Source organism: Thalia democratica, chromosome 2, assembly GCF_965202585.1.
Source record: "Thalia democratica chromosome 2, ktThaDemo2.hap1.1, whole genome shotgun sequence".
Classification (NCBI taxonomy): domain Eukaryota; kingdom Metazoa; phylum Chordata; class Thaliacea; order Salpida; family Salpidae; genus Thalia; species Thalia democratica.
This window is the reverse complement of record NC_139166.1, coordinates 17,362,139-17,384,977: the sequence shown is the minus strand read 5'-3', so window position 1 is coordinate 17,384,977 and position 22,839 is coordinate 17,362,139. Positions and strand designations below refer to the sequence as shown.

The 22,839-nt window shown below is 26.0% G+C and overlaps 10 non-coding genes across 10 annotated transcripts; 4 read left to right on the top strand and 6 right to left on the bottom strand.

Annotated features, from left to right (window-relative positions):
* Positions 1–305: 305 nt before the first annotated feature.
* On the top strand, positions 306–377 carry Trnah-gug (transfer RNA histidin (anticodon GUG)). The gene has a single exon. It is a non-coding gene; the product is annotated as a tRNA-His (tRNA).
* Positions 378–1,317: 940 nt separating this feature from the next.
* Positions 1,318–1,389, top strand: Trnae-cuc (transfer RNA glutamic acid (anticodon CUC)). The gene has a single exon. It is a non-coding gene; the product is annotated as a tRNA-Glu (tRNA).
* Positions 1,390–1,803: 414 nt separating this feature from the next.
* On the bottom strand, positions 1,804–1,877 carry Trnan-guu (transfer RNA asparagine (anticodon GUU)). The gene has a single exon. It is a non-coding gene; the product is annotated as a tRNA-Asn (tRNA).
* Positions 1,878–5,224: 3,347 nt separating this feature from the next.
* On the top strand, positions 5,225–5,298 carry Trnan-guu (transfer RNA asparagine (anticodon GUU)). Its single transcript has one exon. It is a non-coding gene; the product is annotated as a tRNA-Asn (tRNA).
* Positions 5,299–5,713: 415 nt separating this feature from the next.
* Trnae-uuc (transfer RNA glutamic acid (anticodon UUC)) lies at positions 5,714–5,785 on the bottom strand. Its single transcript has one exon. It is a non-coding gene; the product is annotated as a tRNA-Glu (tRNA).
* Positions 5,786–6,726: 941 nt separating this feature from the next.
* On the bottom strand, positions 6,727–6,798 carry Trnah-gug (transfer RNA histidin (anticodon GUG)). Its single transcript has one exon. It is a non-coding gene; the product is annotated as a tRNA-His (tRNA).
* Positions 6,799–6,805: 7 nt separating this feature from the next.
* On the bottom strand, positions 6,806–6,877 carry Trnam-cau (transfer RNA methionine (anticodon CAU)). Its single transcript has one exon. It is a non-coding gene; the product is annotated as a tRNA-Met (tRNA).
* A 1,166-nt stretch (positions 6,878–8,043) lies between these two features.
* Positions 8,044–8,115, bottom strand: Trnag-ucc (transfer RNA glycine (anticodon UCC)). Its single transcript has one exon. It is a non-coding gene; the product is annotated as a tRNA-Gly (tRNA).
* An 8,480-nt stretch (positions 8,116–16,595) lies between these two features.
* On the bottom strand, positions 16,596–16,677 carry Trnas-cga (transfer RNA serine (anticodon CGA)). The gene has a single exon. It is a non-coding gene; the product is annotated as a tRNA-Ser (tRNA).
* Positions 16,678–20,216: 3,539 nt separating this feature from the next.
* Trnak-cuu (transfer RNA lysine (anticodon CUU)) lies at positions 20,217–20,289 on the top strand. Its single transcript has one exon. It is a non-coding gene; the product is annotated as a tRNA-Lys (tRNA).
* Positions 20,290–22,839: the final 2,550 nt, after the last annotated feature.

Sequence of the window (22,839 nt, the reverse complement as noted above, 5' to 3'; positions counted from 1 at the left end):
TAAAAAAAGTTAAAGTTTTATTTAAGATTAATTCTTTTTGTATAACGTAAGCTAAAATATATTTTGGCTGTTTTCAAAGAGTAAAAAACAAAAATAAAAATAAAATAATATATAGATGTATGATATTAGATAGTTAAAAATCAACAAGTTTTAGTTTAGGAAACTGATAAATATTGAAACTAAAATAGCTTTTGGTCATAACATGTTGCAATTTAAGTTATTTTAAATTTTACCATAAAAATAATAAATATAAAGCTTAAAAAGCCAGAGGTCGATGGATCGAAACCATCCTCTGCTACCTTCTTGCTGTAATCGTATAGTGGTTAGTACTTCACGTTGTGGCCGTGACAACCCAGGTTCGAATCCTGGTTACAGCACTTGTTTATTACTGCAATATAAAAATTTATTATTATTAGTTTTCACGAATATATATATAATAAATTTGGTCAACATAAGAAAAATTTATAATAATAATATTTATTTACATACTTATGAGACTTAGTCAAAAGATTTCAATTTATTATAGTTTTATAAGCAATAAAAAGCTCTTATCTTAAAAAATAGTTTTAGATTAAAACTCTGCTTCACTTTAACTCCTTATATTATATTTGCTTTAACATATTTTGTTATAGAAAAATTTTTTGTTTCTTTAAAACGCTTGTTCATAAATAACATACATAAGTTAGCTTAAAATAATAACAAAGAGCATAAAGGTTTACCACATACATGATTTAGTAGTTTTGATTACTAATATATGCACTAAAGTTTAAATGTAATCAACAGTAATATGTTATATTTTTTCGAATTGTATAAAGGTAGATCATGTTTTAGTTTAAATAGTTTTCTAGTTGAAGAGAGTGATTTTTTAAAGTAGATTAGTAGTATATGTTTTACTCTAGCTAAATAAAATAAAGCGTTACTATGCAAACAAACATTATTTGAAAAGCAAGTTTAAATGTTTCAGAAAAATTAAGTAATACACAAAGTTTAAGACAATTCAAAACACAAATACAGTATTTCAATTATTGAGCATAATAGAGTAATAATGAAATAAAAACTTTTACACATAAAATATGTATTAGACAGTGAAAGTGGTTAGAACTTCAAAAACTTTATCTTGATGTATTTGAGAAAAGTTTAACTATATTAAACAAAATATCTTTAGAAGCCATTCATATAAAAATAATCTTTGCTAAAATGTTTTAATTAAAGCTTACTTTTTTCAGTTTAAAGTATCGTATAAAACAATTTACTTAAAACACTCTGCATGCAAAAAAACATAGGTTTATAATGGTAAAAAGTTGTTTGTAGACGTCCTCCCAGGTGGTCTAGTGGTTAGGATTCGTGGCTCTCACCCACGCGGCCCGGGTTCGATTCCCGGTCTGGGAAAATTTTTTAATATGTTGAAATAGCCTAAGTTTAAAATTAATTTCTTTAATATTTTCTACCTTATAATGAAAACTTGTAAACTTAATTATAAAAGTTGCGGATGCTTTCGTTAACATATTTCATTAAGAACTTTAATATAGCGGTTCATTAATTACTACGTGACTAATTGGACTTATGTGAACGCAAAAAATATATACTTAAACTGTTCTGAGCAGTATAGAATTTCAAAAAAGAAGACAGTAATACTTAAACAAATTAGACAATTTAAAATAGTGACTTATGTTTTACTATTTTAAGCACAAAGTTTAAGAAAATTAAAAAAAAAACAGCTTTAGTGCTAAGTATTAATAAAACAAAAAGTCTTATTATCAAAAGTAAAGGAAACACTCTTCATTAAAAGTTAATAACAAAAGTCGTCCTCGGGTGGGCTCGAACCACCAACCTTTCGATTAACAGTCGAACGCGCTAACCGATTGCGCCACGAAGACTTGTTTGATTTACACTTATACAGTTTACATATTAAAGTTTTCTCGCTTAACATGTGCGTTATTTAATTACAATTATGTACTCAGTTGCTGAATTTAAAACAAATCTGAATGCTTTAGTATGAAGGTTTTCGAGCATTTTTTTATTAACTCAGTAAACTAACCGTTTTTTTTTAAATTAGTAATTAAAAAAAAATTTCTTTTTCAATAAATAAAATAAGTATTTTTTTTTACAGCTACAGTAAAATTACATAACTCTACTTGATATGAAATTTGATTTGAAAATTGTTTTTTAGACTATCTTAAATGTTTAATCTAAATAAAAACTACTTTGAAATTTTAATATCAATATGTCAATTGCTATAAAACACGAGCTTAAACATTTTTTGAATACTGCAGTAATATTTCATATATTTATTATTTTTTTTAACCGTATAGCTTTAATTTATTTTTGCTTGTTTTTTAATAAGTTGGAATAAGTTGATAATAGAGTCTAAATTCTTAAGCAGACTTTTAAAAAAGAGAAAAATTTCAAATTTTTTTTTTTTTTTTTCTCGTTTTTAAATCATATAAAAGCCTAAAATATTTGCTTGAACTATTGATGAATTTTAAAATTAAAATCATTTCAGATATAAAATCTACTTTTGGACGTAAAGTTCAAAATAAATTTAATATGTATATAATGTTAGATACATGTGTGTATATAAATTGTTTTTTTTCGATATATTCTATTTTTTGAAAAATATTTAATGTTGTGAAGTTTAATATTCTTATTTTAGATAGAGATTTTCGTTTTAAAATTTAAATTTTGACACTAAAATTTTTTAATTTGTAGATTATTATAACTTTGATTAAGTTGGGTATGCAATCGATGCGATGACCGAGAGGTTTTTTTGCGTACCCAGGTCCTTGAACCAAAAAAATTAGAGCAATTTTTCGTTTTTGTTCAATAAACCAATAATTAAGACCATCTGGAAAATATTTTACACTTGCATGAACAACATTAAGAAAAAATTTAAAAGTATAACCATAAATACTTAAAAATAAAATCAATGAAGAAAAAAAAAACTTTACAAACAAAATGCAAGTTTGAAAAACATTATGAGTAAATGATAATAGTTAAATACAAGGCACTAAACATTCCGCCAGAGAAGATTGAACTGTCGACTGCTGGTTTATAAGACCAGCACTCTGCCACTGAGCTATGGCGGCTGCAAGTAAAACTACTTTTTAGTATTTTTAAACCGTACAGTTTTATTACGTGACAATGTAAATGATTTATTTTTCTCATCTTGCAGACAAATTTTTAAGTTTTGTAGCAACAATTTACGTAGTAATTTAGGTTTCAGCAATTTATTTATAAGGCTGTTAATTGAAATTTTCTTGACCTATTTGATCGCAACTAACAAATAATCTGAATTATATTTTTCATTATTCACATTATAACACAGATAAAGTGCTTCAATAATTAATTTAAATTTTCATTTGATAGTAAATTAAAAAAATATTTAAACAAAAACAATATAAAATTAAGCTACAGCTGCATGTCAAACATTGAAACAATAATAAAAAACCACAACAAAAAAGCAATAAACAACAATAAAGTAAATAAAGATGAATCATGCAACTGCAGAAAGAAAGAAACTTGCCCCCTAGAAGGAGAGAATGTAGGGCAGAAAATGTAGCTTACCAGGCAACAATAGAAACAGATAATTTAAGAAAAGTATACATTGGACTAAGTGTTAATCAACTAAAAAAACGTATATCTACACAAAACAATAAAAAGCAATCCAAATGACAAAAACTACCTCCAGTATAAACAAGCAACTGAACTCTCAAAATTAACCCATCAAATAAAAAGTGAAAACAAGAAATACAAAATAAGTTGGAAAATATTACAAAGGAAAAAAAAAATCTAAACTAGGAATTATGACATGCAGATTGTGCTAAAAAGAAGCTTTATTAATACTAAAATATGGTACAAGTTGCATCAACAAAAGAACGGAATTAATGAACTCATGCAGACACAGAAATAAAATTTTAATAATAAACTGGAAAGCAGACAAAACTTAAACCAAAGTATAATTATAGTACAAAATAGGTTATTTTTCTTGATTTTTTTATTGATTTTTTGTTGACAATTGGCTTAAATCAAAAAAAAAGTTTTTTTAGATAGTTCTTAATGCAACTAAGATAAACTTTTAGACTTTTTTTAGATAGTTCTTAAATCCGTTTAAATTTTTACTGTTATGTTAACTTAATACAAATTAGATTTTTAAATCTTCAGTGACTTTGAGTTTTATTAATGTTTTGTTGACTATTGACTTAAAATCACAATTTTAGACAATTCTTAATTTCATTTAGATAAATTTCAAGGTATAATTATTAAAAAAAAAAAAGCTTTGAACTAAGTTTTTTTTTTTGACTCATTATATTAATATTAATTCAATTCGTTTAAAAAAAAACTAGTACTAATTTTACCTAAATATACTCTGACATACTTGAATTTTCGAATATGCAACATTTTAGATTTTGTTATGTTTATATTATTCACGCATGAATAAGTTTTTAAATAACAGTATAAATAACTAACATTGTTATATGCAGTTTTATATTTTATTTTTTGCTTTAAAAGGTCGCAATCTCTTGCCACCGAAACCGGTCGCGAATAAAATATCAATTTGCATAAATATATTTGAAAGACATTACTCTATACACAACTGAACAAGCTCATCTTTTATAGTAATTGACATATTGATATTAAAGTTTCAAAGTAATTGGTATTTAGATAAAAAATTTATGATAGTCTAAGACAGTGGTCGTCAAGGTGTACACTAAATTTATTTTGGAGTGCACGAAACTTTTAGGGTACACAAAACTAATTTAGGGGTACACAAAATTAAAGCTATACGGTTAAAAAAAATAATAAATAACAGTAAATATATGAAATATTACTGCAGTATTCAAAAAATGTTTAAGCTCGTGTTTTATAGCAATTGACATATTGATATTAAAATTTCAAAGTAGTTTTTATTTAGATTAAACATTTAAGATAGTCTAAAAAACAATTTTCAAATCAAATTTCATATCAAGTAGAGTTATGTAATTTTACTGTAGTTGTAAAAAAAAATACTTATTTTATTTATTGAAAAAGAAATTTTTTTTTAATTACTAATTTAAAAAAAAACGGTTAGTTTACTGAGTTAATAAAAAAATGCTCGAAAACCTTCATACTAAAGCATTCAGATTTGTTTTAAATTCAGCAACTGAGTACATAATTGTAATTAAATAACTCACATGTTAAGCGAGAAAACTTTAATATGTAAACTGTATAAGTGTAAATCAAACAAGTCTTCGTGGCGCAATCGGTTAGCGCGTTCGACTGTTAATCGAAAGGTTGGTGGTTCGAGCCCACCCGAGGACGACTTTTGTTATTAACTTTTAATGAAGAGTGTTTCCTTTACTTTTGATAATAAGACTTTTTGTTTTATTAATACTTAGCACTAAAGCTGTTTTTTTTTTTAATTTTCTTAAACTTTGTGCTTAAAATAGTAAAACATAAGTCACTATTTTAAATTGTCTAATTTGTTTAAGTATTACTGTCTTCTTTTTTGAAATTCTATACTGCTCAGAACAGTTTAAGTATATATTTTTTGCGTTCACATAAGTCCAATTAGTCACGTAGTAATTAATGAACCGCTATATTAAAGTTCTTAATGAAATATGTTAACGAAAGCATCCGCAACTTTTATAATTAAGTTTACAAGTTTTCATTATAAGGTAGAAAATATTAAAGAAATTAATTTTAAACTTAGGCTATTTCAACATATTAAAAAATTTTCCCAGACCGGGAATCGAACCCGGGCCGCGTGGGTGAAAGCCACGAATCCTAACCACTAGACCACCTGGGAGGACGTCTACAAACAACTTTTTACCATTATAAACCTATGTTTTTTTTGCATGCAGAGTGTTTTAAGTAAATTGTTTTATACGATACTTTAAACTGAAAAAAGTAAGCTTTAATTAAAACATTTTAGCAAAGATTATTTTTATATGAATGGCTTCTAAAGATATTTTGTTTAATATAGTTAAACTTTTCTCAAATACATCAAGATAAAGTTTTTGAAGTTCTAACCACTTTCACTGTCTAATAGATATTTAATGTGTAAAAGTTTTTATTTCATTATTACTCTATTATGCTCAATAATTGAAATACTGTATTTGTGTTTTGAATTGTCTTAAACTTTGTGTATTACTTAATTTTTCTGAAACATTTAAACTTGCTTTTCAAATAATGTTTGTTTGCATAGTAACGTTTTATTTTATTTAGCTAGAGTAAAACATATACTACTAATCTACTTTTAGAATTCACTCTCTTCAACTAGAAAATTATTTAAACTAAAACATGATCTACCTTTATACAATTCGAAAAAATATAACATATTACTGTTGATTACATTTAAACTTTAGTGCATATATTAGTAATCAAAACTACTAAATCATGTATGTGGTAAACCTTTATGCTCTTTGTTATTATTTTAAGCTAACTTATGTATGTTATTTATGAACAAGCGTTTTAAAGAAACAAAAAATTTTTCTATAACAAAATATGTTAAAGCAAATATTATATAAGGAGTTAAAGTGAAGCAGAGTTTTAATCTAAAACTATTTTTTAAGATAAGAGCTTTTTTTTGCTTATAAAACTATAATAAATTGAAATCTTTTGACTAAGTCTCATAAGTATGTAAATAAATATTATTATTAAAAATTTTTCTTATGTTGACCAAATTTATTATATATATATTCGTGAAAACTAATAATAATAAAATTTTATATTGCAGTAATAAACAAGTGCTGTAACCAGGATTCGAACCTGGGTTGTCACGGCCACAACGTGAAGTACTAACCACTATACGATTACAGCGAGAAGGTAGCAGAGGATGGTTTCGATCCATCGACCTCTGGGTTATGGGCCCAGCACGCTTCCGCTGCGCCACTCTGCTGTTTGTAAATGCTGCATATAGCGTATATATACTTGAAAATTTGCTCTAAGCTTAATGCTTACTTATATACTTTTGTTGATGCAATTAAACCTACTTAAAATTTACTTATTTGCCTTGCTATTTAAACTTATGTTGTAAAACTGTTTGAGCTTAAATTTTTTGTTTGTTATAAAGCTTTTTAAGCTTTATATTTATAATTTTTATGGTAAAATTCAAAATAACTTAAATTGCAACATGTTATGACCAAAAGCTATTTTAGTTTCAATATTTATCAGTTTCCTAAACTAAAACTTGTTGATTTTTAACTATCTAATATCATACATCTATATATTATTTAATTTTATTTTTGTTTTTTACTCTTTGAAAGCAGTCAAAATATATTTTAGCTTACGTTATACAAAAAGAATTAATCTTAAATAAAACTTTAACTTTTTTTAATGAAACTGAGAGGTTTTTCTAATTTTAAACAGCAGTAAACATCATAAAAATTAATGTTGTTACTAAATGATAAATAAGCTTTTAACTTTGCTAAGCAACTGAACTAATTCAAGTGTTGTAAACTTTTTGTTAGTTTTAATACATACAAATAAATGTTTTCATGTATATGTTATAATAAGTACTGATTGCAAAGTGCTATTAAGGGTTAAAAACCTTATAACTATGTGCTTAAAAAAAGGATAATTACAACTGTTATACCATAATTGAGTTTAAACTTTTAGCTTTACCTTACTGTATTAGCCTAATACACATTTAAACTTGTAATTTCAGTAAAATAAATTAACTTTTTTCTGATAAGTTTTGAAAACAACATTAGCGTTTTGTCAGTTAATTTACTTGATTACTAAAATAAATTGCAACTATCTATAACTTTAGTAACTAAGTTACAACTTTAAACATTAACCACTAAAGCTTATTTCTAGTTTGTATATTTTGAAATATCTTTTCGATGTTAGAAATTTTTTGATTAATAAGTTAAAACTATCTAAATCTAAACCATAAGAAACTATATTGAAAAAGTTTTAGGCCTAAAACAAGATCTTTATAAAATGGAGTAAAATAATAATACTAAAGTTTTATGTTTGAAATTTTTCGAAGTTGTATTCACTAATTAAAAAAAGATAAAGTAGTTATCATTTGAAATAGTCCATTAAAAACAAAAGCAAAAGTGCGTCGACCGGGAGTCGAACCCGGAACTAGTGCTTGGAAGGCACCAATGCTAACCGTTACACCATCGTCGCTTATAGAATTTGTTGAATAAAAAGTTTATAAACGCAAGCGTAACTATTAGTAAACTGAACATGCAAAAGTATTGTTTTGTATTTATCTTTTGAATTGGTCTATTTAAACAGTGTTTTAAAACCTAGCTAATTTGTTGCCTTTTTATTTACCTAATTTTCATAACAACTATAAGAGTTTTTTTTAAGCAGTTAAGGTTACTACATACTGAAATGTAAACCAGCTACATAAGATAAAAACTTAAACTGCTGAAATGTTTTTTGTATAGAAATTTTTATAAATTAAACTTTAACACAATAAGCGTACTTTTAACTTAGTTTAATAAATTTCAAAACCTAACTTTTTTTAATTTTAAAATACAATTTACAAATTTAAGCTTGGTATCAGGTCTTTTAAATTTGCTAAAGTTTATAAAAACTATCGATTTGAAATAAGTTTCAGTTTATTTGTAATTGTTAAAACACAGTTTATAGCTAACTTTGTTATTAAAGTTTTAAATCCTGTTTTATCTATAGTTGACATAATTATTTTAAATACCACATAAGTTAAACTCATATTTATTACTTCAAAACTGTAGAACACTTGGTTACAAAAGTTTAACAATCTTCTTTGATTTTTTTTTAGTTAAATTATTTAAATTATAATTAACATTGCAATTAATTTGATGAAATTTACTTTAGTATGCTATGTCTAGTGGCGTCGCGTGGTCTTTTGGTTAGGTGGTGCTGCAGATTGAAATTGTCAAATTAAAAAAACCCGTAATTTGAAACATTTAGATTAAAATTACAAATATAATATGTAAAAGTAGCAAATTTTTCAAAAAAAAAGTTGAATATGCTTGTTTAAATAATAATAATGTAGTTAAATAAAAAAAAAAACCATATATCGCATACTTTTGTATATCATAACTGTTCTTTACAACTGTAGCTACTTTTATTTTTATTTATGTTCATGTAAGTTTATGTATTTGCACAATCATAAATTAACTAACTTTATTATTTAATTTACTAACTTGATTTTAGGACTTGTCTAACTAGTGATAAAAAACAAAAAAAAATGCAAGTAACTTAAAAACGACGTTGCCCCTGCTCGAGTTTTTACTGCTCGAGTTTTCCCTGCTCGATTTGTTCCTGCTCGAGTTGCCCCTGTTCGAGTTATTCCTGCTCGAGTTGCTCCTGCTCGAGTTTATTCCTTCTCTAGTTGTCCATGCTCGAATTGTTCCTGCACGAGTTGCTCCTGCTCGCATAAACTTGTATAGAATTTTTTAGATTGAAGTTTGTTTAAATTTAACGTTTAATCCGGATTTTTAATTTGTTATAGTATTTAATTTTATGTATTTAAGGTACAAACAACTATATATATGTGTTCATATATTTTTTTAGTTTAAAAACGAAATATACAATACTGTTTAAAAAACAATTTCTAATTTTCTTTTCAAACAAAAGGTTGCTTCACCGGAAATCGAATCCGGGCCGCCTGAGTAAAAGCCAGGAATCCTAACCATTAGACCATGTAGGACTATTTTGTCAAACGTTACTTTGCATATAGAAACTTATAAGTAAGCGTTATGACGTAACTATTAAAGCACGTTTATGTCATTTAAAATTTATTACTTGAAGATTTAGTGCTATATGTATATATTTTAAACTATTTGATGCTGTTAAGTTTTTAAAATTATTTTAACACTTTAGCAGCTACACCGTTAAACGTATTATCAAATACAATTATATTGCTTTGTAGTTTGATAACCCGTTTACTACTGTAAAGCTAGTAGATTTTAAAGCTAATGATAAATAATTTATATGTTTATAATGCTTAATTTGAATTAATTATTTTAAAAAATCATTTTTACAAATATAATGATGTTTTTCATCTAAAGTAGAACATATAAGTATAAGTTACAATTAATAAAAATTATTATTACTTAAAACATGAATCTCTGCCAGGATTCGAACCCGGAACCTCTGGATTCAAAGATCAGCGCGTTAACGATTACTGTATTTTTAATATATAATTTAAAATGGTAATTCAAGTCTTACTTTGCATTAATGCTTAATAAGTATTAAGTGCAAAAATTTCTTCGTGCAAAAGTTACCCTTCGTTCAAAAGTGTCTTTGTGCAAATTTATTACGTGAAATTTTATCCTCTTGTGCAAAAGTGTCTTCGTGCAAAAGTATCTTCGTGCAATTTTGTACCCTCGTGCAATTTTGTACCCTCGTGAAATTTTGTACTTTCGTGCAAACTTGAAAGCTACACTAAATATAAAATAGTGAAGTATTTATCAAATTTTCTTAAGGTTAGAAATAAAGCTTTTTAAAATGAAAACATAAACGTATTAACTCTTTCTTTTTATTTAATCAAGTTCCCCCATAAGCGTTCGCTATTTCAATCTTCTCATCAGTACAAGTCATCAGATTCTCTACGGATTCCTTATTTCTCCAATGTGATGTAAAATTTTCATATAAAAATTTAAAATTTTTATATTACTCATGCAACAATACGACAACATGTAGAGCCGATTAAAACTAACTTGAAAAGTAATTGAACTAAAAAATATTAACGCGTGCTTACTTGCAGTATGTCTGTTATGTTCCTAAAAAACATTATTGTTTGAAACATAGTTTTGCAGAATTTAGTATTGAATCATTTTTTCAAATTTTTAATTTGTTTGAACTCAGTATAAGCCAAATTCATGAGCACTGAAAGCTTAATTAAATATTTCAAAGTTTAAACACTTTATCAACTGAAAACTTACAAAAAAAAAGAAACATGAAAAAAATTTTTTTTAATCCTTTCAGAAAAACAAAACATAAAACTAAGAAAGAAATAAAACGTTTGTTTTCAACTAATGAAAACAAATAAGATAAATTATTATTACAAAATTGAGCTAAATGTAGTATAAAACATTAATACCTGTCTAATATATGCTAACTGTAATGAATTATTTTGAATTTTGTACTTTATTTATGATCAATAAAGTATTATACTCGACTAAAGATTATGTTTAAAGTTTTTTGAATAAAATTTATTGACTGCCAGTGGTAAACCAAAGCTTAAATAACAATTTTTCAAATGAATATCAATTATTTGTATTAAATTTCAATAAATTTTATTTACGTATTATATTGTAAAAACGTAGTACTGTAAGTATTTAAAATGTCACTGATATTAATTATTTTAATTAACCACAACACACACGAAAAAGTTTAAGAAATTACGTTTTATTATCGCAAACTTTAAAAAGTGTTTATTGCGTTTTTTTCTTTAAGTATTTCTTTATATTAAAAATTTTGTAAGTGAAATACATACCGATATAATGCATAAAATTAATTTTATATGCTCGAGTTGTAACTTACTTTCACAAGCGTCGATGGTGTAACGGTGAGCATCAATTCTTTCTAGTCACTCCATAACAACTTCCGGTTGATTCACTATTTATCAATAAAATTTTGGAAAAATAAAAAAACAATTTTTTTATTCTCTAAAATTTTAGAACTTTTAGACCACAACAACTGTATAAATTTATAATTTTTTTGAGCTTTTTGGTTTTTTTAAATTGTTTAGTTTTTTTATAAGATATAAAATTAAAGATATTAGAATATTCCAAAACTTAAAATTTAGTTTTTATTAGAATACTGTTAGAATCTTTTAAACCTTTGAATAAACAACACTTTGGTTACGTAGTTTTCGTATAACTTTAAAACAGGGTTTCCCAAAGTGGGCGATATCGCTATAATACAGGGTTGCCAATTTACCTAGAAACCTGGAAAAACTTGGAATTTGAAAATTTAGCCAAAAACAAACCTGGGAAAAATCTGGAATATTTAACAATTTTAACATATAAGATGTAACGTTATAAGGCGTTAAATCCTGGAGATCCTGATAAGCTAAGCTTATCGGAATGTATATCACAGATGTTCTTGTGCTAAAACTTTATTTCAACTAACGGCGTTTCACTGCTCTCAAATAAATTTAAGAACAGATCTACGGAGTCTATAAAATGTTAACACACATTAGAAAAAAAGCAGAAAAAAGCATGTATAATTATGTATAGTGTTTATCTAGGTAGTAACTATAAATGGACTTTATGGTTTAAAAACAAAGTTTGGGATAAAAGCATAAAATTATAAAATTATCTACAAAAAAAACAAATTTAATAAAAGTAGGCACTAACCTCAAAAAGCTCTAAGAATAGGCAGGTTTTAAAAATGAAAATTAAATTGAGTTGTGCAGAAATGTTACGTCATAATAATTTTAACAAATTGTTCAATAATTTATACAGCTTGAAAACATGAAGTATTAAACTTGCAAGTATATGTAAGTTTTGTGAAATAAATTAGTACATAAGTAGACAGAGTTATTTAAAGTAGAATCGTCGGTTATGGGGACAGATATTCGATAAATCTTGCCGCTTATTCAGAAGTAGGTCTTTATCTTCTGCTGCAATTACTGCTCATTCTGTATTGCAAGTTGGGCAAATTCTACTTACTCCGTTGGATGCATGTTTTATCTTTGAAACAATACTCCACTCCATGTTTGGCCTTTTACCGTACCTGTGAAAAAAACTCCAGACATAATCCGATAAACGCGTGCTTTGTTTTTTATTTATATTTTTAAAAATATAAATAAAATTTATATTTTTATTGTTATTTATAAAGTTAAAGTTGAAAGTAAGGGCCCAGATAAAATTTATATCGGAAGTACAGCAGGTAGTTTCAAGGATAGATATGCTAATCATAAACATACTTTTAAAAATATAAATAAAAAACAAAGCACGCGTTTATCGGATTATGTCTGGAGTTTTTTTTTCACAGGTACGGTAAAAGGCCAAACATGGAGTGGAGTATTGTTTCAAAGATAAAACATGCATCCAACGGAGTAAGTAGAATTTGCCCAACTTGCAATACAGAAAGAGCAGTAATTGCAGCAGAAGATAAAGACCTACTTCTGAATAAGCGGCAAGATTTATCGAATATCTGTCCCCATAACCGACGATTCTACTTTAAATAACTCTGTCTACTTATGTACTAATTTATTTCACAAAACTTACATATACTTGCAAGTTTAATACTTCATGTTTTCAAGCTGTATAAATTATTGAACAATTTGTTAAAATTATTATGACGTAACATTTCTGCACAACTCAATTTAATTTTTATTTTTAAAACCTGCCTATTCTTAGAGCTTTTTGAGGTTAGTGCCTACTTTTATTAAATTTGTTTTTTTTGTAGATAATTTTATAATTTTATGCTTTTATCCCAAACTTTGTTTTTAAACCATAAAGTCCATTTATAGTTACTACCTAGATAAACACTATACATAATTATACATGCTTTTTTCTGCTTTTTTTCTAATGTGTGTTAACATTTTATAGACTCCGTAGATCTGTTCTTAAATTTATTTCAATTTTAACATATTAAGTAGTAAAATTTAGATTTGACACAAAAAAGCTATCATATAGATAAAAATATGGATTCCTTCGAGGCAGATACTTTTGAAGTAAACGACTAACAGGAAACCTTCTCAGACTTACAAACTGACCTTGAACTTAAAGTAAATTCTTCCAAAGAACGATATGAAAGCTTTTGGACTCAACAAAAACTAAGGCAAAAGTATCCAATCATTTGAAAGGAATTTAGATTGTTGTTTATAGCTTTTCCTTCTAGCTATATTGTTGAGAAAGCTTTCAGTTCAGTTATCAACTTCTTGAGCAAAAGATCTTATCTAGATATTTATAAAGGAGGTGACTTAAGGCTCTATTTTACTGATTAAGAATCAGATTAGAAAAACTTGCAAGCAGTCATGAACCTCATCCTTCACATTATTTTAGACTTTAGTAGCAGACTTTATTTTATGAAAGTTTTTTAATTTTATTTGATCTTTTAAAATATTTCTTATTTAACCTGGTTTGTATTGTATTTAAGTAGTCTTTTTATAATAACAACTGTATTAAGCTATTTATTCTAAAACAGGTTTGCATAATGCCTAATAAATATTAATTACGGTAAACTTCCTCTTGAGTTCGAACTTTTTACCCAAAAAAAATTGCAAATTTATATTTTCTTAAATTTAACTAAAGTAAATCCTATTACTAACTAAATATTAATAAAACAAATTATATATAATATTTAATAGCTTATATAGATCTTTTTTTTTTAATTAAAGTTTGTTTTATGTTTTAGTGGATTTCATGTTTTTTCATAACATTATTGCATATAACACATTGAAATTTGTCATTTTGTAAAAAAAATGTGGTAATAATTTTTTGAGTTTGCACTTTTTGATTTTTTTTTTAAGTCCGAACTCAAGCGGAAGTCTACTATATCTATTAAATGGTTTATGTTTTAAAGTTGTTAATAGTTTTATTTTGACCTGGTTAATTTCGTAGTTCATATTCGTCGTTTTACATTACACTAAAAGTTTTTATAGCATAGTGATTAAAATATTTGTTTGAAAGACCTTTATTTGACAGGTTTTTGTTATTACTTGTTTAATCTGTATATAACTTATATCGCTATATAACTATTATCTGATTGTAAAGTTTTGATAACCATTAAAGTTTTTATTTCTAAAAATAATTTTTTGGTTTTAAAAGAGTATAAATTTGAGGCCTCTATTTGAAATGACTTCTACGTTTTCATTTAAAAGTTTCTTAAACTCAATTTTATTTTCTAACTTGATTTACTATTGTTAAATTTTTTTTTATCATATAAGGAGTTTTAAACTGTTAATACAAATATTTTTTGTTTTATCTTAATTCAATATATATTAGCAATTAGAATATACTTAGTTTATTTAAATATTTCAACACTAGCTTTTAGTTTTTCACTATTTTCCTCTGTTAAACTATCTAATAGCCTGAAAAAAAAAACTTTTTAAACAGAATAAAATAAGCCATCAAAAAGACTGCTACAATTACAAAACTAAATTTTAACCTAGTTAAAAGTTTTTTTTAATTGATTACTTTCTGTTCACAGAATTAACTGTCAAACATTGGATTTTTTTTTGAATTTAAATAAAGAAAAAAAAATGTTAGAATAAAGGTTTAGTTCCCTAAAGATTATTCCCAGTCAAATACTATTTCATGGTATTCTACTACGAGAAAAATAATTTAAAAAATTTAAAATTAAAGTTTTAACTTTACAACTAACTTGCTAACAATATATCATAGCATTGAAATTATAAATTTACTGCATTAACTTGATGAAACCACTTTTCATGTGAGATAATCAACCAGTCGGTCAAAGTTCCTCAAACTAGATCAGAAATTATTTTTCAATTTTTATTTTATTATGTGTAAAATAAACTGTTCATTTTTTTATGGTTTTAAATCTCTGGTATAGTTATTTTAGAATATGCCTATTTATAAAGTAATTTAAGTATTTTGTGCGGCTTAAATAAGTTACTTAGTATTAAATTCTAAATGTCCAAAATTCGTTATATGAGATATTATTATAATGTCAGGCTTCATTTAAGATTTCAGATAGGTAACGTACTGCTCAGATCCAGTCGCAGATCCAGTCGAATTTCGACCCGCTAAGTAAATTGAAAACTACTTGTGCAAAATAAATTAAATTTAGTTTTTTGATACTTACTATTTTGAAATACACTTTCATTTCGTTTTCAGTTCACAATAGTATTTCCTAGATCACAATAATACTAAATAATTTTATTACAATTTTACTCGAGTTTTTTATTTTCTTATTTGTTATTTTTTTAAATCGTGCAGCCCGCAATTACATTTTTTAACGAGTTGAAACTAGAAAGAATTTGTTAGTAAATTATGTTGCTCACTGCAAAAGTTGTTCACCACTGACCTAAAAGTTTCATTAGTTTCAAAACAGTTCATATTTAAACAGGATTGATTACAGATTACACAAGGCTTTTTAATATTAAAGTATTTTATGCACTTTACTGGGCTTCTAAGAAAATAACTGTGAATTATTTTCTAAAGCCCTGTAAACTACTTTGAACACAAAAGTGCGTGCATAAGAAGTAATAGACTAAATTACATTTCGAACACAATTTTTTTTATCTCAAAAGTTTGTACTAAAAAGAAAAACTACTTTGTATAATCGTGGGGGGCGATTTTTTTTCAAATTACTGAAAAGGGGGCGATTTAGTAAATGAGTTTGGGAAACCCTGCTTTAAAACATTAAATAACTATAAAGCCGATTGTTTTGATAAACATCAAGTAGTTTATTTGTTTAAACCGGCAGTTTTTATAAAGAAACTATTTAAAAGAAAAAGTCAAATTTTGTAGAAAAAAATTTATGTAGGTCGTCGTGAATTTAAAAACTATATCTAAAAAATTTTGAAATGATTTTAGACGCAAGTTTGTATTTAAGCTAAGTGAAAAGTCATCCCACTTTAAAATACTAAAAGTAAAACGAAAAAAATCTATACACCTTTTATCAATTAAAAAATCCACTTTTATATTTATATAAATTATATACTACAGCAGTTCCAGTACAAAATAGTACGCTGCGAGCAGGATTTAAATCTGCGCGGGCAATGCCCATGGGATTTCGAGTCCAACGCCTTAACCACTCGGCCATCGCAGCTCGTCATTAAGACATACTTTTTTAGCTTATATAGTTAAGTAGTTTTCAATACAAAACAAATCATATTGAGAAACTAAGTATATAAAATTTTTTAAGTATATATAGTTTATAGTTACAAAATACTAAACTTTAAAAAAATTTGTTATTTAAATGTTATTTAGTTATGTTTTAGTTTTGTTATTTAATTCTTATATCCAACAATAAGTACCAATAAAATTATATCAATATAAACTCACTCGTAAATAGGTTCAATAAAATATATACTTCGTAAGTAGAAGAAAAATGAATTATTTAAAAAAAAACAATGCTTAGGCAAACATGATGATAAAATTGGATCATTTCCTAAAAACTTAGTCAAAATGGAGCTTGACAGGGGACTTGAACCCCTGACCGTTGGATTAAAAGTCCAACGCTCTACCGACTGAGCTAACCAGGCTCACGTCGGTAATGAAATTGTTGTGTTTATAAATAAAACTGTTTTACATCGTGACGTAATAAATCAAATTTTGTTACGTAATTATTGCAACTAATGTTGCAAAATAGAAAAAACTTTTCAAATTTTTCTTTTAGTATTTAGGCTGTTATAAATTACTGGTAATACAACATTGTTAGTAATCTTTAGATTAAGGATTTTAGTAGTACTACTACTATTACCTTTTAATAGTAGTACTTTTTTTGTAAGTATTCAGTTGATAAAGTGTTTAAACTTTAAAAAATTTAATTAAGCTTTTAGTGCTCATAAACTTGGCTTATACTGAGTTCAAAAAAATCAAAAATTAAAAAAAATTGTTTCAAAACTAAGTTCTGCTAAACTAAGCTTCAAACATTTATTTAAATACAAACATAACAGACATACTGCTAGAAGGCACGGGTTAATATTTTTTAATTCAATTAACTTTAAAGTTAGTTTTTAATTCTAATTGAAAGTTTTCGTATTGTTGCATGAGTAATATAAAAATGTTAATTCAAGAACGTTTTAAAAAGGCATCAAATAATATAGAAAAAACTGAAAGCACTAGCACAGAAAAATCACTTTGCAATTGCAGAAACAAAAACTTATGCCCACTCAAAAACAAATGCCTCTCTAAAAACTTAATTTATAAAGCTACGGTTACCACAAAAAAAAAAAGGAATACAGCAATAACTAGGAAGCACTGGGGGCCTTTTAAAACAAGGTGGTATAGCCATATTAGAAATTTTCAAGTCCACAAGGAAAGCGGTGAACTGTCGAAATATATTTGAAAGTTTAAAAACAAAAATACTGATTACATCATTAACTGGAAAATTTTACATCACATCGGAGAAATAAGGAATCCGCAGAAAATCTGATGACTTGTACTGATGAGAAGATGGAAGTAGCGAACGCTTATGGGGGAACTTGATTAAATAAAAAAAAAGAGTTAATACGTTCATGTTTTCATTTTAAAATGCTTTATTTTTAAACTTAAGAAAATTTGATAAATACATCACTATTTTCTATGTAGTGTAGCTTTCAAGTTTAAACGAGCGTAGAAAATTGCACGAAGACACTTTTGCACGTGAGGATAAAATTGCACGTAATAAACTTGCACTAAGACACTTTTGAACGAAGGGTCACTTTTGCACGAAGAAATTTTTGCAGGGGTTAATTTTTTTTTTTTTTGAATTTAAATTATTTTTCTATCCTTTTTGTTATTATATCAATTTATCTTATAGTTTTCTTTTGTTTTATTTTACTCTCGTGCAAAAATGACCCTACGTCCAAAATTGACCCTTGGTGCAAAAGTGTGTTCTTGCAAAAGTATCTTCGTGCAGTTTTGTGCCATCGTGCAATTTTGTCTTCGTATAATTTTGACCCTTTCCCCACTATTTTAACTTATACAAGCAAATTTTTAAACCAACAAAAGTAACTAATTTAAAAACTTCAAATTAATAGAACTATAAGATTTTATATGCCTAAGTAATAATTACGTCACGATACAACAATTGAATTTTAAACAGTAAAAGCAGTAATTAACCTAGTGTTTTAGTTACAAGAAATTTTTTTCTTGTTGTTCACGAATCTTATAAGCATGCTAATTGTAAGTATATTTTTTGTTTATGTTTTAAAATTATATTATTATTAAGTAGCTTACATTTTACTAACCTTAACATAAACTAACCTGGCGATATACTGATTTTCCGAAGTTGACAACTAGTTTTCGATACTTATACTATGTTTGAATAAGTAACCATATAGCATCTGAAAAATTTAACTGTTAACATAATGTTAATATTACAATCATTAATTTAAACAAAATTAAATTTAAACAAACAGGTTAAAACAAATAAGCTTAAGATTTGAAAAGAAAGTTTTTTTTTTTCTGTTTTAGTTAAAAATATTTGGCTTACGCTGAGTTATATTTTGAGCGAACGTTCAAATTTTATAATTACATCAAAAGAGCCTTAAGTTCTAAGGTATAAATATAAATTGAATTTTAAAGTATTATTTTACTTTTCTTAAAAAAGTAAGAAACTAAAAAATCGTATGTTGTACATAGAACATATCAGTACTATATAAAACATGAACCAAAGATAAGTTGGTGTAGTAAACAATTTGAATTATACATTCTTGGAAGTCACTAAAAACAACATCACTATAAACCACAATGTTTTATATACGTACAAAATATAGTCTACATGAGTGGCCGGTTAACTCAGTTGGTTAGAGCGTCGTGCTAATAACGCGTTTCGATCCCCGTACTGGCCATATACTTTTTAATCAAAATGAATTAATTATTATGATTAAATGTTATTTTTAATCGTCATTAAACTATTTATTTAGTAAACAATTTTAGCTGCTTTAATTTTTCTTAATGATAAATTATTAATTTAATTTTTGTGTTATTCACTCTAGCTATAAAATATTACAGTTTTTATAATTTCACTATATATCATATGAATTGAACGTTAAAAAAAAATTATAAAAATAAAAATTGTTAAAAAAATATGTGAAGTTCTAAATAAACAAGCAACTTCTTAATGACTATAAAAGATTTATTGGAGTAAAATTAAAATCTTAATATTAAAATTAATTAAAATCTTGCAAAAGTGTCTTCGTGCATATTTGACCCGTTCACATACTTGTTAGCTATATACAAAGCTTTAAGAAATAAATTGGTTATGTTAATAAATATATTAGGAAAAAAAAATTATGAAGAATATGACACTACCAATAAAACTTATCAATATAAAAGTATATAAAAAAGAAAAACAATTCATATACTAAACTTCATGACTAAAATTTAATACCGTTATTTATGCATAATAATGTATCTATAAAATATATTTTAATTAGTAGACCAGTATGTGTGAATAAAAATGAATTTTATTTTTAGGAAACTATCTAAAAACTACTTACATAAATTAAAAAAATATATTACTTTAACGTAACTTTAAAAGCATTATTTATAAATAAATTGATAACAATTGTTAACCGGTAATACACAATAAAAGAAATCAATGAGAGTTTGAATTAAAATTTATCAAATAAGTAGCTGTAACAAGACTATATTGCAAGCGCCCGGCTAGCTCAGTCGGTAGAGCGTTGGACTCTTAATCCAACGGTCGTGGGTTCGAGCCCCACGTTGGGCGTGGTTTCTTTTTGTTTTTTGGTGAATGAACTATCTTTTGATAATAACATTGTTTTATTACAGCTGATTTTGTGTTTTTTATTTTTTTTTTTTAATATCAAACAGAATCTAAAACAACATATTGTTTAAGCAGGGTCAACAGAACAATATTTATGAATGTATATTAAAAAGAAAATAGGTACAATTTATGACCTGTTTTTTAACGATATTTTCTAGTAAATATAACTACTAGTTAACTTTAAATGGTAGTACATAATTAAGTAGGTGAGCTTGACTTTTGATTTTTGACTTGACTACTAAACCATGAAAAAAATACAGTTATGTAAAAATTAAAAACAAGAGTATTAGTACATTCCAACAAATAACTAGCTACTCGAATTTTTTTTTCAATATCTTGTATCTAGTCATGAAAATAATTACTGAATTACTTGCTTACTACTTGATTCAAACTTTATAATTTCAAAATAAAGTACAGTCAAAAATTTTATATTTACATCAGTAGTCATTCTACAATTTTTATTAAAGTTTCATAAAGCTTGCTAAAATTAGTTTGAAATTATTCATTTCTACTTAAAACATTTACATCATTCCATTCTTACATGCAAAATATTTCACTACTGTACCAAAAATACAAAAGTGCGTCGAACCCGGAACTAGTGCTTGGAAGGCACCAATGCTAACCGTTACACCATCGACGCTTGTCTCAAGTCGAAAAAATACTGTATATAAACCCAAATGTCAAGGCAAGTAAATCTGTAGCGCACTCGAATGCTAGCATATGTTCGTTCAAGCGTTAATTTTTTTGCCCTTAGCTCGACAAAATATGCTATAATATTTCGCTGCAAATTTTAAACGTGTTTTTGCTCGATAGCTTTGACGCTCGTTGAAAATATGTAATCACGTGGTTTAGTAAACTGCAAACTTATAGAGAAATTTTGCTTGTCGGTCGTTGAATTTTGATTTACGTTGTTCGTTAGCTGTTGTTTAAAACTAATTAGTGAATTTCTTGACGTCATATTTAAGTTTTAGCTACTATGGTTCTTAAAAAAATTGTTTATAATATAGAACTAACGATGAATGGTGTTAATAGTCTAATCAAAAATTAAGTATTTTCCTACAGCTTTCTTTAGGTGAAAAAGAATACCTTAATAGCTTACGCTATCAAGAACAATTATTATATACTACATTTCAGATGAATCATAAACAAATACTTGTTGAATTTTTTTTTAAATATAAATACCAAATTCTCATTAGCTACAAAAATTACTAATTTCATTAAGTTATGTTAATTTTAAAGCTATGGCTTAAATTTTCTTAATTTAGTAAAGTATAAATAAAAGTCTCATTCTCATAGGCACTATTTAATTTATAATCTAATAAAATAGCTTTGTATGAATTAAATGTTAATTAAAGATTAATCGTTATTATGAAAGGATTCTATCAACTATTTTTTATTATACAATTTCAACTACCATAACCTTACGATTTTTAATGGGATCAGAAGATTAAACTAGGCTAAATATTTTTATCCAAGTATAGTCTTGAGCAATTTGTAGAATAGTTTACTGAACGACAAAAATAAAATACCAAAAGTGTTTGGTCCTAGGACCTGGTGCACGAAAAAACGTTTCTGTTATCGAGTCGTACACTACAAATAGAATACAATTAAGGAGCTTTCCAAACAAATACATTTAATAAGAAAGAAATAGTTCCCTGGTTTTATTGGTCATCATCGTGCTTACACAAACGTAGAAAAAGGATATACCTATTAATGTTTCATTCACAAATTTTACTTACTGCGTATGGCATGTTTGAATGCAAACATTTTAATTGTCTTAATTGACACGTCTAAAAACATTATTAATTTTTAGTTTTGTATTTTTAACAACCGGCTTCTAAAATGTTTGACAAAGTTAGATATCAAAGTGACAACTTGGTTTTAACAAAATTTAAGTAAATTTTGATATTTTTACAAAATTTCTCAACTTTTTTCTACTAAGCTTAAGTAGTTGCAACTGTAAATTTGTTTCAGTTTTCAACCAAATAATGTCTGTTATTATTTAAATAAACGAAAATAAAATGGTAAATTAGTTTTATAAATAAATAAGCTAGTTTTAAATTGTGATATACAAATTTTGGTTAGTGTTACTATCAAAATTTTCTAGTTTGTACATGAATTGTTTTACTGTAATAAAGATAAAACAACATTTTTAAAATAAATATTCTATTTAAAAATGGTTATAATTTAAAAATGAACAAAAACTAAATATTTAGCCGCTAATAAAATAGTTAAAAAAAAGTAAATACTAAAATGCACTAATATTCAAGTCGCATAAGATCAAAGCTAAATGAACACTTGATTGTTTATATCATCACAACAGTTGCTACTTTTGATAAGCAAATGCAGATACGCTGCATTTGATAACCACTTGGTTTATATACTATAAATTTTGATGTTGAAACAAGCATTGTTGGTTCAGTGGTAGAATTCTCGCCTGCCACGCGGGAGGCCCGGGTTCGACCCCGGACAATGCACTTTTGCTTATTTGAT